This window comes from Petromyzon marinus, chromosome 46 (genome assembly GCF_048934315.1).
Source record: "Petromyzon marinus isolate PM22_M1 ecotype Great Lakes invasive population chromosome 46, UKy_Petmar_22M1.pri1.0, whole genome shotgun sequence".
NCBI classification, from domain to species: domain Eukaryota; kingdom Metazoa; phylum Chordata; class Hyperoartia; order Petromyzontiformes; family Petromyzontidae; genus Petromyzon; species Petromyzon marinus.
The window spans coordinates 10,227,747-10,249,619 of record NC_133712.1 but is presented as its reverse complement, the minus strand read 5'-3'; the positions used below and the strand labels follow the sequence as shown (position 1 = coordinate 10,249,619).

General features: G+C 45.7%; 1 protein-coding gene across 1 annotated transcript in view; it reads left to right on the top strand.

Moving 5' to 3' along the window:
* The window catches only part of LOC116952288 (leucine-rich repeats and immunoglobulin-like domains protein 3), a 124,103-nt gene extending 103,953 nt beyond the window's left edge, over positions 1-20,150 (top strand). Inside the window, exons 18-19 of the mRNA XM_076074166.1 lie at positions 6,558-6,755; positions 10,747-20,150. The gene's annotated coding sequence lies outside the window, so the exon portion shown is untranslated. The remainder of the gene's footprint in view (positions 1-6,557; positions 6,756-10,746) is intronic.
* Positions 20,151-21,873: the final 1,723 nt, after the last annotated feature.

The window sequence follows — 21,873 nt, the reverse complement described above, 5'->3', positions numbered from 1 at the left end:
AATAACGAGCCATGTTGTACCCTCTTCATGTTCAAATGACTTACAATTAAATGTGCTTTTCTTTCTCTCGACATTTTTTTTGTGTTTTAAAACAAACCAATCATCCTTGTCGGCAAATACGCGAGTCAATAATGCAGTTGTGACGCGTCACATTATAAATCAGCACCTGCCTCCTTTGTCATTGCCATCAATCACCATCCTCAGTCTTCAATCATTAACCACAGCAGATAATATTCTTGGACCTTAATGTGATAGAAAATCGCATGAGTGTCTGGGCGCGTCGTGTAAATGTGTGGAGTGGTGGCGCAATGGTTAGCGTGCTGCGCGTTTTACCAGGCCCACCCGAGTTCGATCCCCACTCAGGATTAATAAAAGTGGTGAATATTTGAACCCGTCCTGGGACCTCGCCTAGGTCTATTCAGCCTCAAATGAGTACCTGGTGCGGCGAGTAAACATCGCCACTGGGGAGACAAAGGCGACCGGGCGTGGTGCTGGCCACCCACCCCCTCGTGTACCGTGCCGACCTTCATAGGTGCCCTCTAACAGCACTTTCCCCAACAGTACATTAAGGCTACACGGCGGATCTTTGTGTAAATGTCTTTGGAGTGCAGTGAATCTGGTAAAACGTATTAATTGCATTTCACTATGTGATTATTAAATGTCTCCAAGCTGGTGAGGTTAATGGTGTTAATTAAACATACACGCTGTGCAGATCAAATGATAGTTTGTGTCACCAGTATGGGTAATACAGGAAACGTGTATTTACAGATGAGGCGGACTTATGCGTACAAATTTAATTCGAGATTATATCTGGGTTTATTTATTTTTTTGTCCTGCAGGCTTTCACCTCTCACAGAATCAGATCATAGAGCAAGGTTCACGAGTCACCCAGTAAGAAAGTCGTAAAACCATGAAGGCGCATGTACAACGCCGTAACTCAAGCCATTTCTACGCCATCCTTGATCCCATTGAGAGTGGCGTGCCTCCGAGGCCTTTGACGGCTCACAGGAGCCGCGTGTCACGTGATCTCATAGTAGTCCTCTGTTTGTCCGACAAAGCGTTATCCGAGTCTCAAGCGTCTTTTTTTTTTTTCCAGGAGTGTCCTGCGTGTCCCGGGATGTCACAATCCCCCGTTTATTCTTGAGCGCTTTCGCCAACGGTCAGAAACAGCTGAAAACCCACTCCCGTGACAGGGGCTGCACCGCTCAGAAATCCGTACAGATGTGGCCAGCAGCCTGCCTGCCTGCCTGCCGTACGGCCGTCTCCTCGCCAACGCCGCAGCTCGGCGGTTTCATGTCGTGCCGCCGTGACGATCCGAGTCGGCTGCGGCAGCGTTCTTCACGAATTTTCAAAGGGGGTGGCGGGCGCGGGTGGAGGGGGAGGGGGGGGTGGCAACTTTCGCCGATAAGACATCATCAGTGTGTGAGGGCCGCCACACATTTGAAACCATTGGGGGTTTGACATCAGCACGATGGTGATACGGGCGGTGTTTTTCACTATTTGTGTATTGTCCGGGCGGGGGTGGTGGGTGAGGGCGCGAAAGTCCTTACAATGAAGAACACACTGGGCACCGTGGAAGCTCCCGATCTCGGGCGTGATCCGCCAACTCCACGCGCAGTTCCGGCTTGCAGGCGGCGCCGCGTCGCCACCGACGGCGCCCGAACGTCCCCCGTGCCGCACGTAGCCGACCATGCTAATCGGAGGTGCGGGGGAAGGACAACGTGCCCCCCCCTCCCCCCCCCCCCAAAAAAAAAACAGCCCCTCTGCCACCTGCCCAAGGTTTGGACCGCCGTCCGCTTGCGCGCGTACCCGCCGAGTCGCGGAAAAGAAACCCGAAAAAATTCATCATTAAACAAGTAAGCGCGGGAGGCCGCGATGAGCTTGGAGCGCTGCCCCCGCAGATTGCTCAGACAAGATCACGTGCATCTCCATAATCGTTACGGAATGGCGCGCTCGAGGATCACGCCAGAGGCAACCCTGCGCAGATGTCTGTCGCGGAGGGCCCCTTCGGAAATATGCGCCGTCGCCGACCTGCGACCTTTGAGTGAGCGTGCTCGGCAGATGTGCGTCAGAAATGCATCTGCGCTCCATTCCGCGCTTGGCCCCCACTGTCTGCTAGCAGATGGTTGCGTTAGACCGTGACGGATCCCTGGCTTAAGAACCACCCCACTGTACCCATCTCGCCGAGCGGACAGCTCTCTTCTTCTTATTCTTCTTTCTTTGGACGTCCCTTCATTTTCGCCTGCTACTGTGAGCGAGCCCGTGCGTGTATGTGCACGCGCGTGTCCATGCGCGTAAAAGGTTTTCGCGCATCGCTCTGTGAGGCCGACGACCCCGAGTTCGATTCCCGCTTAAGGCCAATAACGGTGGCGGATATTTGAACCTGTCCCTGGTCGACTCAGCCTTGAATGAGTACCTGGTGCCATGTGTAAGCTTCACCACTGGAGAGTTAAATGTGGCCAGGCATGGCGTTGGCCACACCACCGCCTCGTGTGCCTTTGCCAGCCTTTATGGGTGCTCGCTAACAGCACTTTCCCCAACAGTCTGTTGAAAGTCTCTACGGGGGATCTTTATCCTTGTAAATGTAGGTGGCGCATTGCACCTGAGGTCCTGGCTAGATTTTCCACTTATGGATAACATCGGTGGCAAGTCGGCCATGAACTCTGTGCTCATCCTTCTCCGAGACGACCCAGCTTTAAAATGAGTACATGGCACAGTCTATAAACACCATCATCGTCATCACCAGGGAGAGAAAAAGCTGCTGGGTGCAGACCAAAGTACTACCTCATGCACAGCCCTGCCTTGACATCACCGTCAACCCCTTATCAGTGCCCTACCTTATTACAGACCAATTCAGACCTTATTGGTCACTCCGTGCCCCGTATTCAGTAAATCTCAACGTTCATCCAACAAAGTCCCATCACAAGGGAGAAACACAAACAAATTGAATTGTTTTTTTGCTCCCGTTTGACCAAGAAAAAATCTTGCCTGTATTGAAATTGCTGTACGCCGTATGGATCTGAAAACAAAATTTTCCTGTACATGAATGGCTAAGCTGTATGGATTGACAGGTATGCCTTTAATAGATGCTCACTTAACAGCACTCGCTCCCATAATCTACTAAAAAGAGGCTATGTGGAAATTCTTTGATATTTGGTACATTTCGAGCACCAACAAATATTGTAGTTTCGTTTCATTTCCGTGTCGTGCGTGAACGGAATGCACATCTGGGCATCTGTGCCCTTGGAAAGTCTCCCTCGCATGGTATTGAAATGCGCGTCCAATCGTCGCATCATCTTTGCACTCGGCGGATTTCTTTTTTTAAACGGCTCATTGTAAAAGATGGCTGTAATGTTTATATATTTCATTATGAATTCACACCATGTTTTTAAAAAAAAATATTGCAACCCATTTTACCCCCTTTAATTGTATTTTAATAGGCTATTGTAATTTGTGAAATGAGGTGGACACAACTGTGAAATGAGTGACAACATCGCGAAATGTTGTCACTTATTGGTGGTGGCGGGTTTAACAACAAATGTATATGTACCCGACCTAACTCAAAAACCTCTGTTATGCGTAACACTGGTCCCGAAAGCCTCCTGCGTGTTCAATTAATATTGCGAAAGATCAGCTAAACAAATATTATGGACTGCTTTTTTATATTGCTATTTACTTCTTAGCCAGAGACACACGCAGTAACTTGTTGTGGTTACTGAGCTATGGCCAAACCTTTGCAATTCGACTAAACAAGGATAATTAAGAACTTATGGCATGTTCATTCAGTACATTGTGAGACCTTGATCCTGAAATGTGCCATGTGAATGGAATGTCGTTTCCTTAATGTCAACAAAGTTTTAATTTAACATGATTACACATTCGTGTTTATCACGAGCAATTTCTTGACTTTAAGTTGTGACGTGCAGAAATTCAAATCGATGGCACAGTTGAATCGTTGCACAATTGCGATTCAAACATGTTGCAGGAATGAGGATAGTGTACCACCCAGCAGCGTCATATAGCGGTGGTGCCCAGAAGGACGTACGAATATTGAACGTATATTCTTAGCTCTTTCGGTAAAGTCACGTTGAAGGGAAACAATAAAATAAAAAATATATATATTAAACAATAAAAAAATAAAAACAAATAAAAAATATATTACGACGTTTCGACCATAACACAAACGGTCATCATCAGGTGTGAAAAACCGTTTGTGTTATGGCCGAAACGTCGTAAGATTTTTTTATTGTTTTATATATTTTTTTATTTTATTGTTTCCCTTCAACGTGACTTTACCGAAAGAGCTAAGAATATGAATGACTGCAGTCACGAAAGCTTTAAATCAAAATATTGAACTTCTTTCGTGCTAATCGGAGGGGCGCAAAATTGTATTAGATATTTAAATTATCTTACGGAGAATTGTATAAGATTTTTGTTGGAGATGCATCGAGCAGAAACACAGCACATGCAGGCACAAAGACAAATGTGAATACGAATAATACTACTACCAACATAAACAAGATACATGTGCAGCCCTGAATTATTTAATCACGCTGCTTCTGGCGGAAGGGCCTGCATTATTATTAGGAGCTCTAGGGAGCCTCTTTGAATAGGGTGTTTTTGGCCTACTCTTCCACGTTAAGCTCAGCCGTCTTTGAATGCCACCATCGTTCATGGATACTGCAGCAGGCACTCGATATGTACCGGAACAAACATTTTGCCCGACGGATGCATCTTTCCCTGTGGAGAGGTTTCCAAGCCTTCCAATGTGTTGCTGGGGGTTACATAAACGACGACAAGGGCCAGAGGAAACTATAGAACACTTCAGTGGAATACAATTTTCAGGCAACGCTTGGTAAACTTGCGAAAGTCAGAAGCGCCGGTGGGTGTGTCACAGAGAGAGATAAGTGCGACGCTTTCTTGTTGTCTGGATCGGTGCGTGCAGGTGGGAGAAAATACTTATGCCCAGGGTAGGAATTGATTTTGTCCAAGAATGTAATTTTGTCTGGAGCCCAGGTGTGCAGAGAAGTTGGATCGGTAGGAGTGAGCGTGGCGGTGCGTGACGCGGGTGTGGCGATTCTGGTTTCTGAGCGGCATCAAAAAATATACACATTAAATGCAAACAATATTATTGCATACAATAGAATAATGTACGTACTGTAAACTTTGGGCTGTACCGTGATGTAATGTTTAATGTACGTATCCAAAACGTGAACTGATGCACATAGTTCCATTTCCATAGTTCCATTTCCATAGTTCCATTTATTTGGTATAGCCCTGTGAGCCATTCGGCTCTTGAATCGGGTGCAACCGCAACAAACACAGCATGGGTCATCAGCCATAATCTCTGTCCACTGCTGGATGGAGGCCTCTGAAAAGCCACGACCACCTTATAATCTTGTGATGCAACACTGCGTTTTAGCGTGTGCCGTAAACAAGTGTTGCAGATGAGGCTGGAAACCTAGGAGGGCTTTATATGAAAACCGCACGAAAAGAAATAACAATGTATATACAAAATAGATTATTCAATCAATTAAACAAAGCATACTAATTACGATTAAACATGTTGAAGTCGGTGTTAAAGAAAAAACATGTTTGTTTTCGTGTGCGCATGTGTATGTAGGTGTGAGTGTGTGTCTATGATGGGGAGTGGTAGTGTTTCAGTTAGCCGCGCTGCGCTACGAACCCGGTGGCCCGAGTTCGATTCCCGTTCATGGCCAACAACTCGGTCGACTCAGCCTCGAATGAGTACCTGGGTGCGTTGTGTAAACATCGCCACTGGGGAGACAAAGGCGGCCAGGCGTGGTGCTGGCCACCCACCCCATCGTGTGCCACAGTGCCGGCCTTCATAGGTGCTCGCTAACAGCACTTGCCCCAACAGTTTTGTTAAGGCTATACGGGGGATCTTGGTCTTTGTATGATGGTGGACTTTTTTTTAAACATTGCTTCACGCAAAGTGAAAGACTGCATTCGTGCATTTGTGTGTGTCAGAGAGAGAGAGAGAGTGTGTGTTTAATTATGAATGGTGCTGGTCTATGAACACCGGATTGAAGAAAATGTTTTTGCAATCTTTTTTTACGATGGATAGCCCCCCAAATATTTCACCGTTTTTGTGCTTGATGGCTTTGTGTGACAATTGTTGTGGTGGTGTTAATTAAGTTCTCGTCACCCCCCTCGTCCCCCCGAAAAAAAACTAGTCAAAATAAATGATAAATGTGTGTGTGGGCGTGTGTTTACAATGCAGTGCAGAACTATTTTCAGACTTGGCACTTTAAGGCATTGCAGACTGGACTGGATTCACACTCTTGGCCTCTTATGCTATTAATTTAGTGGGAAAAACGTCCAAAAATGTCTCTAATCACAGCTGGGCAGCCAATAAAAAAAAAACATATCTTTCCGAGGTTAAGTGGATTAAATGTTTTAACTGTTTCTCAATTAAAATAATATTCCCCTGCGTGCGTGTGCGGTGATTGTGGGAAGCCGTACACAGTGAGAGAGAAAAAAAGCACACTTCAAGGGATTTTTGCTTTTTTGAAATGCTGTTCTTTTCCTAACAGGTGGTCAGACTGATTCAGTGCAGCTGTGCTCAGACTGCTTCGACAATACTACGCCGTACGCCAACGAGAGGCAAGGCCAAGTATGCGGCGCGGGCGTGGGAGAAGAGGAACAGGAATCGGATCTTGATCAGCCACTTTCAGCCCAACCTTCGAGGACTATCGCTGGGGTCCTTCCGGTCGCCGTGGCATCTGTTTCAGGTAGGTTTGTTAGTCAGTTAATTTCAAACGTCGCTTGCATGAGATTTTCTCGGGGCATGCAGGAGTCCAATTGTGGACCTCCGCCTTAGCACAGTTGGCTACGTACGGTGCGAAAGAAGTTCAACGTACGCACACACCATTGGGGCTGGTGTTTAGACAGTAAAGGCTCATTGGACACAAATACAGGGTACTATGTTTGCATGTGTAAAAAAAAACTACGTTTTCGAAAAATGTAATTGACAGATGTTAACAATGAATTATGTACATTGATATACTTTCATGCATAGATGGTTCGTTCCTCGGCTATACTCAATGCGTATCAAATTAGTTAATCAGAATCAGAATATTTCTGTATACTGAAAGAATCCAATGGGCTATAAAGCAGTTTTTCACAGATGTCCAATTGGCAAGTTTCGAGACATTGCAGCCCAGGGCATGTTTTTCGCACATCTATGAAGCACTGAGAGAGGATAAATCCCGAGTATGGATATCGCTTGGACAACTTGATCAATTATTATTATTAAAGCTCGCCTCTTAGCATGAGCAGGCATAACAGCAAAAGCTGTAACAAACGTGGAGGGCCAAGTCGAGGTGGCACACACTCTCCTACGTTCAACATCAGTTGCACCTTAACAACAAAACCTTTGAAGGTTTGGGACATGGACGCGGAGTTGACTTGACTCTCTTGCCTTGTGCGAAATTCACGGGACAGGCAGTGTGGAGGCCCCTGCCAGCACCCACCCTACGGCGGATTCATTGAGCCTTTAAATAGCTCAGGGGCTCAGTTACTCCCCTTGTTTATAGTTACAAAAAGGCAGCCGGGCATGAGACTCTTTAGGGGTAGTGTCAGCTGCTGCACATGAGCCGCGGTGTTTCGTGAAAAGGTGCAGGGGCACCTGTCAACCCCTCCAACGAGATAAAAAAAAAAACTTCTCGTTCCGCCACTCTTTAATAAAAAAAAATCACGGGTTTTTTTTGTGTGTGTGTGTTGAAGTCTTCTGCATCTTGTCGTAACCTGCTGCGTCTTGTAACTTTTTATCGCAGTTTTGTGTAGGCCCACCCCCACCCCCACCCCCCCACCCACCTCCTCTCTGGACACAGTCCAAATTAGCTTGTGCTCTGTCGGTGTTGTGTACGCTACGGTGTGGATTGTCCTGCTGTGTGTATGTCGGGTATTATTTATATTGTAACTTACCCGCCGCCTCCTTGTGTGTGTAATATGACGGCGCGGATTGGTTTTCTCCGACAACTTTATTTCGTAAGAGTTCGAACTTTGGCGGGTGGGAAAGGCTTCACGATTCGATCGATCTATCTATTCCAAAAAAAACAATAGGCCGGGTCGCCCGTGTTCACAGCTTAAGAAGCTTGCAGCAACAACAAAAATATAAGCCAGCGTTGACCTAATTCTGATAGCTCGTAATCTGTTTACATGCTAAAACAAAGGGTTTATAGGCTCTTTAAGCTTGCAAAAGAAACCGAAACGCTCAATTGAAGTCCACCTATCTGTAACATAAGAAGGATTACGAATGAGAGGAGGGGGTATCCACGGGACCTATAGCATGAGTTGTGTTAAGATGTTAAAACACCAAATGGACACTTTTTACTAGGCATCAAAGTCTGCATTATACACGCGTACTTGTGGCAGAACATGCAAACGAACACGCTCTGATACTAAGCATTGTCTGCGAAACTGATTGGCCTACAACAGAGACAGTCTTCGTTCATGGCCTAGTCTCACTGCCAGCGTTAGACCAGAGAACGCCAAAATGCGAACAGTACAAAGACAATGCAAGTATCAGAGCACTTTTAGCTCGGCTCTAGCTGTTTTATCTACGGGACCTTTTTTGCCATCCAGATCGCTGGCCTGTCCGGAGCTTATTGGTTCACAAATCTCTTCCGAGACATCAAATAAAAAAAAACCATTGGTTTTATTTACTAAACTAAACTTTTTTTTTATTATACCAGGTAAGGCCCACTGAGCGATACAGCTCTTTTTCAGAGGCGACCTGGTCACAAAACGAAATAGCTCAACCAAGTGGCTTATCAATACTCTAAACGCGTGTTCCGAGATGTGGAGGGAAAACCAGAGGAACCGGAGATAAATCCACGCGACCACGGGAAGAGAGACATGCAAACTCCAAATATGTAGGCATGAGGGTCATAATCGAACCCGCGGCCTCCTGCATACCGGGCGAGATAGTTAACATCTCCCTACCGTGGCGCCCCTTCTCGATTGAAGAGTACCCCCCCCCCCACCCCCCCCCAGTGAATTGGCTTCCACCACGTGTCGTGGCAGTCAGCCGGGTCCAGAACTCCCACTACTGTTTGTGTAAAAGTATAAAATAAAAGTGGTCATTATTCTTTGGGTCTTTCGGTAAAGTCACGTAGATTGGTTCACAGAAAATAACAAAGAATAACAAAAACTACGACGTTTAGATCTTCCCGATGACGAACGCTTGTGTTGCGATCGAAACGTCGAAGTTTTTTTTGTTATTTTATTTGAACCTATCTACGTGACTTTACCGAAAGACCCAAAGAATATGAATTCCTGCAGTCACGAAAGCTTTAAGTCAAAAATGGTTAAGTTACTTTGAAAAAAAGGTAATACAATGATACACTCGCACGCTGATGTGCTGAAGTCACGCACCAAACAAGTAGTGTTTGTGAGAATCAGAACGTTTCTTTCTACCGGAGGAATCCGATTAGCTATAAAACTCGAGGAGAGTCGCTGTTGACGTGTCACGAAACCGCACCCGTTTGTATCGACCGCCGAGAGACGAGCCAGCGTACATGTTTTTAGATGTATAGAAATGTAGATGATGTATAGAAATGTAGATGATGTATAGAAATGTAGATGATGTATAGAAATAAAGATGTATAGACATGCCCTGAGCATGTTTTTTTTTATATTTTGGTGGCAGATAACAGGCGCAGTGAACAAGTGGGGTTGTGTCAGAAGGAGCTATACCTTTGTCAAATAGACACCACAGCTCCATGCATGGGTGGGACACTACATCACACCATGTGGCCCTTGACCTCAGATAATGTACGTGTGTGTGTATGTGTGAGTAGCGGTGGCATATTGATTAGTGCACTGTGCTCTGAACCACTGCGGCCCGAGATCAATTCCCGGTCACGGATGACATCAGCGGCGAGTGATATCTGAGTTGAACCTGATTCCACTGTGCAAATATCAGCACTGGGGATATAAAGGCGGCTGGGTGTGCACCTGGCCACACCATCTCCTCGTGCGACGTGCCGATCTTAACAGGTGCTCGCAAACAACACTTGCCTTCCAACAAACCTGCTAAGGCCATGTGGCTGGGGATCTTTGCCTTTGTGTGATGACTGGACGCTAGCCCCACCACCAAGAACTCTTTTTTGTGCCCCGCTTTAACCTTAAGAAGTGCTGGCTCATGGTGTGTTCCCCAGGTGTGGTCGTGTGTAAACAGGTGGCCAAGCATGGTGGTTCAGGCCACACCGCTTCGTGTGCTGTGCCAGCCCTAGCCTCAATAGTTTGGGAGGCTACACGTGGGGGCGGGAGGGTGGCAAGATGTTAACGACCTCGCCTAGTATGCAGGAGGTCGTGGGCTCGATCTCGACTCTTAGCGCCTTTTATATTTGGAGTTTGTGTGTCTCGCTTTCCTCCTGTGGTCTTGTGGATTTTTCTCCCGGGGCCCTCCGGTTTTTCCCTCCACATTTAGAATCAACATGCGTTTCCCGCAGTTGGCTGCTATGCATTTCCACACGGTGGCAAGCCGCTTCGTTCAGCTATCATTCTTTTGGCCATGTCGCTTCTGAACTAGAGCCGTACAGCTCAGTGGGCCTTACCTGGTAAAAATTTAAAACAAAAATGCTCAGTATTAATAGTTTCGCGTGTATATATTTATATTTGTGTGCAGAGACGGTTTGTTACTGCGAATTCTTGCATGCTTGTCCTTCATCGACATTGCCCTGCTCACGTAAGCGGGGTGAATGCGTGCCATTGCAGAAGCAAGCGGCCTGTGCGCGCGGGACGCCTGCAGCCGCCAGGGCCCAACTGTCGCCGAAGAAGAGCGAGAGAAAAAAGTGAGCCGGTCCACTTCCTGAACTCTGTCACTTTGGCCTCCAGCCCCGAGAGTCCATCGACTTTCCAGTCATTTGGGAAGACGTGCTGCACTTCCGAAGAGGGCCAATCGGAGCATTTACTCAATCACTGACACGTCGGACCTTTCCCCGGTGGAGTGGAAGAAATCTGCGGAAGTACCGACAACCCCTTTCGGCAAAAATGTGTCATTTGGTTTCCTTTCCTGGTTCGTTCTCTGAAGTCTGAATGCGCGAAAAGGGGACATCTTTCAAAATGTACTGAGCCAGTGTTTTACACAGGGTTCAGTTATCACTATGGTGATGTTTGGGGATGAGTATCATTGTTTATTTAAACAAAGTGATAACCCCAACATCACTTCATCTGCAATTTGTCTCTCGATTTTCTTGTCCAACTCTTGTGAAATAGGTTTTAGTTTTGATTTAAAGCTTTCGTGACTGCAGGGATTCATATTCTTGGTTCTTTTAGTAAACCCACGTAGAAGGGATGATGATTGCTTGTGTTGCAGTCGAAACGTCGTGAGAATTTTATCGTTTCATATTTTTATCATTTTATTGTTTCCCTTCTACGTGACTTTTACCGAAAGAACCAAGAATATATATATAGGTTTTAGTTGTCAAATAACGTTTTTTTTTTAAATGTTCTGTTTTAAAAGATCACGCTTACATTGTGACGCTTCGTTTCACCTACTTCCAATTTGCTCCGGAAAGAATGCGCGTGCTTTCGGTGACTCTTTGTGTTCACAGCAAGACACGCAATGCGTTTCACCAGCAACAAGGCACGCACTTTAATTGCGAGATGATGGCCAGCCGTTCTCTTTGGCCCTCTTTGTTAAGTTAGGAGAACGGTGTTGTTGTGTTCAGGGGGTTATTACTGCGCGCTTGCTGATATCCCGTTACCTGTCGTTTGCAATGGGAGTGTTACGCAGAATGGCCCGGGGCATGTAACGACGTATCGGTCGCTCGCGATTTTTTTTTCTTCTGCGTTCGGGATGAGCGCGTTGAATTGCGCGCGTGAAGGTTTTGAAAGCTTGGACTGTTTTTGCTAAATCGTATTCAAATGAATACATAGGCAAGTGTTACTTTTAACTGAAAAAAAAGGATACAAATACGACCAAGACGGGCAATATTTTGACGGAAAAATGAAACATCTCGAATTTAATCGTGACCCTGAATTGTGACGAGTGATCGTATCGCTGAGCGGTATGAATTGTTACGTGCCTAATCATAATAATAATTTGTTAGAGCCTGCCAACATCCTTGACAGTTTCTCATTTAGTACAGCAAAAGCATTGGTACACCAAGAACACGTTTATTGTTATTAAATAGCAATTGTACATGCTTTCGTTAGGAACATACGATGTTTTATAGAGGCCTTCTATAGGATAGATATCCAGGGTAATTTGAGATTATGCATACATGGAAAAATGTGCCCTTTGGAGATTGATTTCTCGACAACTGGTTTTCAAGAAATGCCACGACATAGATTACCATGTTTACAAATTAAAGGATGTAATATATAAGTGCTAGACGCATTTCATCAGTATAGGAAGATGACTTGTGTATGAATGTTTGGCGTGTGTGGAAGTGGTGGTGATGGTGGTGGTCTTTTTCGACTTGTCATACGACTGTACAGACTGTGGGTGACTGTCTTGGATTGATTGTCCATCCGTTGATTTTTATCCGCAGATATGAGAGTGAAATAACATTTCAGCAATAATACGTCAGCGCTGAATTTCCATATAAATTGCGTGGGCTTTGTTCAGAATAGCGTTCAGTGTGCGGACACAGGTTCATCCCATAAAGTTGATTCATCATCCTCTCGTACAAGTAGGAGCACATTTGCCTAAAAGTCTGGCAAAAAAAAAATCAAGCCTTTTTCACGTCTTTAAGCCACTTAATACGCATTCGTGCACTCATTATACTTAACCACGCGAAGCAATTTAATTTTCAGTTATTTTGGGGCGGGGGGGATGGAAAGCCTGATGTGAAATATGTCAAAGTGCCAAATGCTCATAGATGCGTTCACCTGACCTGTTGACACCATTTGGCAAAAGTCACTATCACTTTCAAACTCGCGTCATTGCTCGCAAGCGAATCAATGGGAAGCATTTGAGGACACGTTTCCCACATCAGTGGGTGAAGAAATAAGAACCCGCCCCCCCCCTCCCCACCCCAAAGTTGAAATTGAAAATCAAGTGGGCGGTTGATAAGACAGATAAATTATTTTGTTTGCTCTTGTCTCTGGGGCATGCCAAGGTTGGGGTTTCTCGCGATGTGATGTTGCTTATATCGCCGTTTCCCGAACCAGCAGGTCATGTTGCGGCTTGTACATTAACATTATTGTTTCGTGTACACTTAATTGAAAGCGCGCATTTATGTGAATTAACGTTGCGAGGGCTTTTTCAATTGGGAGTTTTGGGAAAAGCGTATCATTGTTATGTCCTGGCAAAGTGGATCCGTATAGATAAGATCACCCGAGTCTCAATTACTCTGTCAATTGCTAAGCGCTGTGCCAATACCCCAGGTTCTGGAATTAATGAACTGTGCACAAGGCCAGTTCAGCTCTTAGCTCGTTTCAATGGGCTAGCTGTCCCGTGTGTTTTCTGCTCAAGTTTTAATTGCCGCCTTTTATTCGGTTCCCAAAGAGGGCTCCCAGCGCGCGAAGCAAAACATCGGGACAGCCAGCGCAGCACAACCGGCGAACAAAACTCAGCACGGCTGTGAATGGCCCCTTAACCAACGCACCTCTGACACTGCTCCGTACGCCAAAGAGCATTGCCCAGCGTGTGGCTCTGACCCTAGGCGCCTAGTAGCGTGGCTCGGCTTCATTCACAATCCACGGCTCCAGGCCGGGCGCCTCGGGGCTTCTACAGACCAGGGGATTATTTCATCGAGGATTTGATTCTGGAATGCGGCTCGTATGCACGGTGGTTCATTTGGGCCATTGACTCTATTGACACCCGGATTAAACAGCAGTGTGTACAGGGGGCGGTGGGGACGCTATACATCACTCGGCTGTGTGTTCTAAGATTAGCTGGCCCGTGGTGAGTGAGGGATGGGCAGAACAAAAGAAAAGCCCCTCAAATTCGTTTTTTTTTTAACTAGACAGCCTGTTTAACACGTTGGCTTTCGCGAGCAATATTATTCATAAAGGTTGTTGGCTTAGATCGCGTACGTAAAAATGCGTCGTAACCCTCCACCACCACCCGACACAGCCAATTAGTTAGGGATTTGTGGTGTAAACAAACGCGAAGTGACAATGCCCGCTAAGTGGCAATGCCACCAGTTGGGCCACATAATGTTACGGTCGTGCCCGCTGTTTGCTCGCCGAAATCCAAAGAGTTCAGTCCTTGGCTTCGCAAGCACCCGTTAAGCCGTTTTTTTTGTCGATCCACTGCTGGACGAGGGCCTCCCCACGCCGCGCCGCGCGGGTCGTGGGGTGGTTGCTCTACCCCACGCATCACCAGGCCGGCCATTGCAAGTTGGTGAAGGCGGGGAGCATATAAATGGGAGCATAGAAGTAGAGTACAACAATGTATTTCACCACCTTGCCTTTTGCTGCCAACCACCTAGCCCCGTATCCCATGATAACCTAATTGTGGGTTTTGTTACATTTAAATTAATGATGTATACGGTATTCGCATAAACAGAGATTCATGTGATGTTTATGTGTATCATTCTATCAGTACGTACTCATATATTCTGCATTATAGTTATAGATCGGTGCAGAATAGTGGTGGATTTGGTCGATTCCAATGGTGAGATTAGTTTCAGTTAGATGTTGATCCTGCTTGGCCAGGATTGGGCACAACTTAGCCCACTTTTCACCCAGGCAACTGTAGAGCAGCACAGACGAAGTGTTACTATAACCCATCATTAAAGCTAGAAATGGCACATTTGCATATTAACATGTAAGAGACAGACACCATATATTACGTAAAAGCTAAGTGTAGAACGCAAAATCCCATCAATGGTTACAAATGCCGGCATAGTCCAACGTTGGAATGCCTCCTTCCAACGCTGTCAGAATCATTGTCCTCGATTAACTATCAGTGCGTTATGGAATCTGCAGCGGTGCCTCGCTGTTGTGAGCCACTTGCACGCGGACACACGCTGCACGGTCGCAACTCACAGGCTCAGTTTATCAGCGACGTAGTGCACTTTCACGCCGAACTGCAACCGTGTAAAAAAAAACATGATATCATCTTTGGACAATTCTATTAGCGTGTGACGTCATATACGGTAGAAACGAATGCATTTGTCAATGAATTATAAATGGCAAACGTATAGAGATGCCATTGATGTGAATACACAAAAAAAACAACGTCAATGCTTTGGCAAGTTAATGAACAGCTTAATGTGTTTGTTTATATCGTAACTGATGTCACACGGTCATGGAATTGCCCCCAATTATTGTTTTTTTTGTGTGCATTATTAGGAAGCATGGTCTTTTCCACACATTTTCTCACTTTTCTCTACTCGACCAATGCGGTGCCCATATATCTCGACGAATGTGTTTGCCTCTGTGCCTCTCCGCGCGTGTGTGTGTGTACGCACGCACGCGCACGAGCGTATGTTGTGAATGCAGTATTTTTCACAGGGAGTCCTGGTGCGTGTCTCATTAAAAAGGGGGAGACTTTGCTGCCAAGACACTCTTGTTTTAAACGAGGCCGGACTATCTCCTGGCAGATGCCCTCGCCTTTGATGGCAAGCGTGACGCTGAATGCCAAACATTCAGGGCTATTGCGTTTCAATACGGCACGGTGAGGCTGGACCTTGCCTCGTTTAAACATTCAGAATCTTTATTTAGTTGCGCCTTAACCTGCAAAAAAAATGTATCGTTTATTATTGATATACAATATGGCATAGGAGTAGGAAGCCGCTGGTGGCAGGACACATAATGGCTATTGAGCAAAAAAAAACACCCCTAACTCGGAGATGACGAGTTGCTTCATTTGCTCCTGCAGTGCCTGCGTTCGTGCAATGTACCAGCACTGCTGCGATGCCTGGTTCAAATCTCTGGAGAGCTCCCACCAGATATAAAATGTGAATAGCATGTAGGGGACAAACAGAGAGAGGTACAGCCCTCTAATTGATTGCTGATTCCACCATTCGCCCCCCCCCCCCCAGAGGGTATTTTGGCCTAATCTTCCAAGCTGATCAGACTTCTTGAAAGGGGTAGGAGTATCCACACTTTATCCACATGTATGCTGCCGAGTGGATAGAAGGGCAGGGGAAATTTAAGAACTTTCCCCTATTTGAACTTACGCGCTGGGAGATCGAACCAGCAACCTTTGGATTACCCGTCCAGACTGCTAACCATGTTGTAATGAATTTCGATTTAAAGCTTTCGTGACTGCAAGGATTCATCTTCTTTGGTTCTTTCGGCCTTCATGATGATGAAGGCCGCTTGTGTTGTGGCCGAAACGTCGTGAGAATGTTATTGTGTTATTTTATTTTATCAATTTATTATTTTATTCGAATTCTACGTGACTTTACCGAAAGAACCAAAGAAGATGTTGTAATGAGTTCATATTTGAAGCCTGCTCAAAAATGACGGCAGACCGAACGACGTTTGTTCCTGCACATTCTCTGCTCTGATGGCCAAATTTCAGTGCCTGCGTTGCACGGTGACTTGACCAACGGGCACAGAATGAACTATTGTTGCGGGTGAAGATGATGCAGTCTTGCTTGTCTACGATACACCACTGAGGAGGCACGTCACGTGAAGCCGTGACGTGTGTCTTGTGGCTTCATTCCACGTGACACGTGGTCCTGTTCACAGGTGCTTCTCGAATGGAAGAGGAAGGGGTGGGGGGGGCACTTATTCACTCTGTGCCTCTGCGAGATTGCATTATTACACGGCAGTAATTAAAACAAATGTCACACTTCTTTTTTTTTACAAGGTACAACAGACAGCAGCCGCGCAGCTTTTTGCGCGCAACTGAGAACGTCACGTGCGCGTCACTCTCACGTGCGCGTCACTCCCACGTGCGCGTCACTCTCACGTGCGCGTCACTCTCACGTGCGCGTCACTCCCACGTGCGCGTCACTCTCACGTGCGCGTCACTCTCACGTGCGCGTCACTCCCACGTGCGCGTCACTCCCACGTGCGCAGGGCCTCTGAAACCACGGCGTCTATGTCCCAATCTTACGGAAATGCGTGTAAGCCAACGGTCGGGATTGCTGTACGTGACGCGATTATTTTTGCGGATAAGACTTTGGCTTTTAGTTTGGTTCACACACCCCCCCCCCCCCAGCCCCCCGCCTCCAACAGAAGCTTGATATACTTTGATTGCGAATGGAAATGAGAGAGGGGGGGGGGGAAATTACGAGAGTAAAGTAGTGAAAAGAAAACTTGTATTTGTTCAACGTGCTCATGGAAGGGGGGGCGGGGGGGGGGGGGCTTTAGTGAGCCACACCTTTTTGTGACTTCTTTTAGGTAAGGCCGTCCGGCGCGAATGGTAAGATGAGCTGTACTTTATTTTTTACCGCAGGTCCCCTGGCGTTACGAAGACTTACCTTGGGCTACTTAATTCTGCCATTGCCGCGTTCCAGTTTGCATCAGGCCCATTAGTGTGCTCGCTGAACCATGCACCGGGAGGGAGGGAGGGGGGGGGATCTGCTTACAGACACCACCTTGATAACAAAAAATGTTTGCTTGTGGAAAGAAAAAAAAGCACTCCAGTCGCACACTCATTTCAACGTTACGCAACATTTGTGTCTAAAATGCATGTCACGGGTGAATTGGGTGTCCGGTTCTCAGAAGCGAATTACTCAAAATCCTAGAGAGAATCTATTTTGGCTTGTGGCTTCGAAGTGCCGTTTCTTTGGGAGGGGGAATGGGTGTCGGGGTGTTGGTTTGTCGTGTACGTTTTTTATAATGGGGAAAAAGCCGATACCAAATTTATGTGCACCACAGAATCAACTCTATTTTTTTCCCATATTCCCGCGTGAGCAATGAAGCCTCCTTCGCTGCCGCTGCAATAAATATTAGCGGGACACATTGAGTCATGCAAATATGTCGTTCGGCAATTCACAAATAGCATAACTTTAAAAAATAGAGCGATGATGGCGTGAAGATACGGTGAAGGTGCATAGATGGATACATCGCCTCTTTGTACTTCATGCAGGTGTTGTAAAGTAATGGAAGGGGTGTAAATGCAAAGTGTTTCTCGTAAAAAGTAAAAAAAAAACACGCAGAAAGCACTTTCCAAATTGAACGTTGATTGCATTGAAAGTGATGCTTTAAAAGTAATGGTGGCTGTAAAACCACGTGTATATTTGTGAATTGTGTATATAAGATGTGTGCAAGGTATTCTTTGGAGAGTATTATATATAATATACAGAAGAGTATAAGATAAAAGTGACTGACTACTGCGCTTAAAGACTTTTTTTTGGGAAATGTTCGAGAGGTAGTGAGCAACCTTTGAGCACCACGGTGGCTAGGAGATGTTAACTACCTCGCCCGGTATACAGGAGGTCGTGGGTTCGATCCCGACGCCTGTTGTATATTTGGAGTTTGTGGTGTCTCTCTCACCGTGGTCACGTGGATTTTTCTCCGGATCCTCCGGTTTTTCCCTCCACATTTAGAATCAAAATGCCTTCAGAGAATTTGTCTGCTGTAAATTTACACGTGATAAGCCACTTCGTTGAGCTATCATTTGTGGCCAGCTCTCTTCTGAAAAGGAGCTATATAGTTCAGTGGGCCTTTCCAGGCAAAATGAAAACAGTTTATACTCTTTGGTTCTATTCGGTAAAGTCACGTAAAAAAAACAACAAGCTTTAAATCTAGAAAATAAAACAGTTTAGTTTTGAAAGGAGTATTAAATGCGTGCACACAAGACTACATTTATTTTTTAACTTCACTCACGTTAACTTTGCTCTGTCAATGATGCTCAGTCGCCAGGGTTGTTTCACCATACTTCGCCATGCTGGTCAGCGTGCAGAAGGAGGGCCCATAACTGGTTCAGATATCACTCGCCACCGATGTTAACTGTGACCTGGAATTAAACGCAGTTTTTTTTAAAGGTTCATAAGTCAGTGTGCTAACCACTGCACCACCTATCCTCAGTCCAGAATAATAAATGGAAATTGTTTACTCGGGAAAGAAGCCCTTTGAGTCTCAAGATGAGTTTCCAGGAGGGGTCCCCACATTGGGACGTTTGGCCAATGGCCATTCATTGGTTTAATTTGTGAGGAAAACAGGAGGAGGCCGTAGAAAAGTCAGATATATTTTTTTGCAATTGGTAAAAAAAAACCCGTCGAGTTATCATCCTTCGTTCAGCAAACGTCTGCATCGGCCGTCCCTTCTTCTGGCCACTCAAAACCTTTCGCCTACAATTCATGGACTAGTGCTGACGTGAGGAACTCTTTTCTACAGAGTCGTGTTTTTCACGGTGTGTGTATTCCCAAAGCTAGTCCGTAATCTATGAAAACATTTGGAGCTGGCCCGGTGAGGAAATTAGATTTACAGAAAGCAAAACTAATAATTGCTATTGGAAAATATATTTCCTGTTGTTGTTGTTGTTGTTTCTCCCCGTAGCCAACATTAATTTACTCATGCGTGTGTCCGCGCGTGCGTGTGTGAGGTGGTCAAGATCTTTTGAAGATGTTTACAACCGATTTTTCTCAGAAACCAAGCTATTGACCTACGTTTTCAGCGCAGCAATCATTCGTTCACATTAACCCGTCAATATGAACGAGCCTGTTTGGATTCATAAGAGCAACGTGGTTGGGGAGACCTCAACAATAGCTGAACGTCATATTTGTAAAAAAAAAAACCCCGTTTGTCATTTTCCTTTTGTCTCAGACTATCTTGACCAGCTCCCCATGTACGTTGCAACGGGCATGACACGTTGTTCTAAGCACTTGGTTCTTTGCAGATGGTTTTTTTCACCATCATCCGTGTTAGCTTGTAAGGCGTAAATCGGCGGTGCCTTCTTGTAAACAAATACACCCTGCACATGCAGAGCGATCTTTGCTTACGAGCAGTTGTTGTTGTTGTTGTTTTCGTTAGATCTGACAATAGTGTTCGTCGGAGGTGTTCGGCTTCTTGACTTAAAAGAGTGCACACAGTTAGAGCAATCGCTTGCGATCCATGCAAGCAGATACCTTGCGAGCTTTGGTTGTGTGTGTGTGTGTGTGCCTTGGGAGAAGGAGCAAACAGTGTAAAATAAATGCGACGCGAGTATTTCATAGTTGAATATTATCTTTCGCTTTATTTATTAAATGCAATTTCTATAACGGTGTGCTTTTTGTAACGTTAATTTAAATATAACTATAACAAATAAAAAAAAATGAAACGAACTAACGGTGTTTGCTGCAAGACTGATTTTTTTTAAGAATTGCTGCACTGTGCGGCGCACTTTTCGCGCCACCGGGAGAAAAATAAAAGATCACTTGACATGGGAGCAGGCATTCTGTTCAGACCTACAGGAAACAAACCACTTCCGATTAGCACGGTTGGCTACGTACGGAGCGAAAGAAGTTCAGCGTACGTACGTCGTTGGAGCACCGGTACGGGTGTCTGAAAAACAGATTTTTTTTTGTTATTTTATTTTGAACACTTTCGCTGTGTGCGGGCCTAACGGGCCCAACACTTTAAGTGACCAGCTACAAACATCACCACTTCCACACACAAAAAAGTTGTAATAGCAGACAAAGAGTTAACATGTTTCTTGAACTGTACACGGGTTGTCTTATGTTGATTAATATACCACCTTATTGAAGGGCACTCGACAACAATTCTAAAATTGTACATCAGATGATAGTGGGGTTATTAAAAGTGGTGGTGACAGGAGAGGAGGCTGGAGGGGTTACGATGGGGGTAGCGATAGGGGTTGTGGCTGTGATAGAGGCTGGGGCAGTGATAGGGGTTGGCGTAGTGGTAGGGGTGGTGATAGGGGTAATGATAGGGGATCGGGTAGTGATAGGGGTTGGGGTATGGGTAGTGACGGGGGTTGTGATAGGGGCTGGGGTAGTGATAGAGGTTGGGGCTGGCTTTGTCGTAGCTGAGGTAGAGAGTAGCAGTAGCAGAATGATGATGGGCTAGGGTAGAAGAAGATTGGGTTTGTTTGAAGGGAGGAAAGGGAGCAGGTTAGTGAGGATGATTATACGAACTTAGAGGACGAGGAGGGGGAAGGAGGAACGCGAGAGTAAGATTTGAATAAGTGTTTGTGGCCTAAAGTTGCAGCGGTCTAACGCGGAACGGATGAGGCGAAACAGGCTCTCGGCCTCGTGTATATTTTTTTTACAAATACTTCAAAAATTCACGGGGCAACATTTATATATAAAAAAATGTAACCGTCAATATTTAATTGCCACAATTTTAATTGCCTTTGTTTGTACGGGGTTTGACAAACGTCCACAAAGTCATTATCTTCACGTCCAGACTGAACGCCAAAAGCTGTGACATTGTCAGAATGAGCAATTAATTGGATGATTAATGCCCCTTTGCATGCATCTTTGCATTCATCCAATTAGCCACTCTACGTGATCACCCTGGTACAACGACCTGGCTGACAATGTAAGGATGTTCGGCCAATGTTCTCACGAGTGCTGCTACTCAGGCGCTCACGGTGTAAGAAGAGTACGTCTCCATTTAACATTCGCGCACGAGCCACTCCCAGGCTACCTACCAAAAGCCCTCAGAGCTGCGTGTGGGAATGCGTTTCGCATATTGTAGGAGTTTTTTTTGTTCTTTCTAAATAGGGGCCGTCCATAAATGACGTCACGCGATTTCGGACGATTTTTTTACTCCCCCCCCCCCCCCCCCATCGTCACACGGCTTCACAAAAAGTCAGACGCCCCCCCCCCTCAAATATGACGTCACAAAGCTATGCCCCCCCCAAAAAAAATAAAGCATGCTTCAAATCGCTTTAAACTATTGTCATTGTAGTGCGTATTTAATGTGGCGCTGCACTCTGATGTTGTAGGAGAAAACATTTATTAAAAAAGTCTATTTAATTAAGTTGAACGTGTTATCTATATTTATTTAAAGTTGCGCATTTTGATGTGACGTCATAATTCT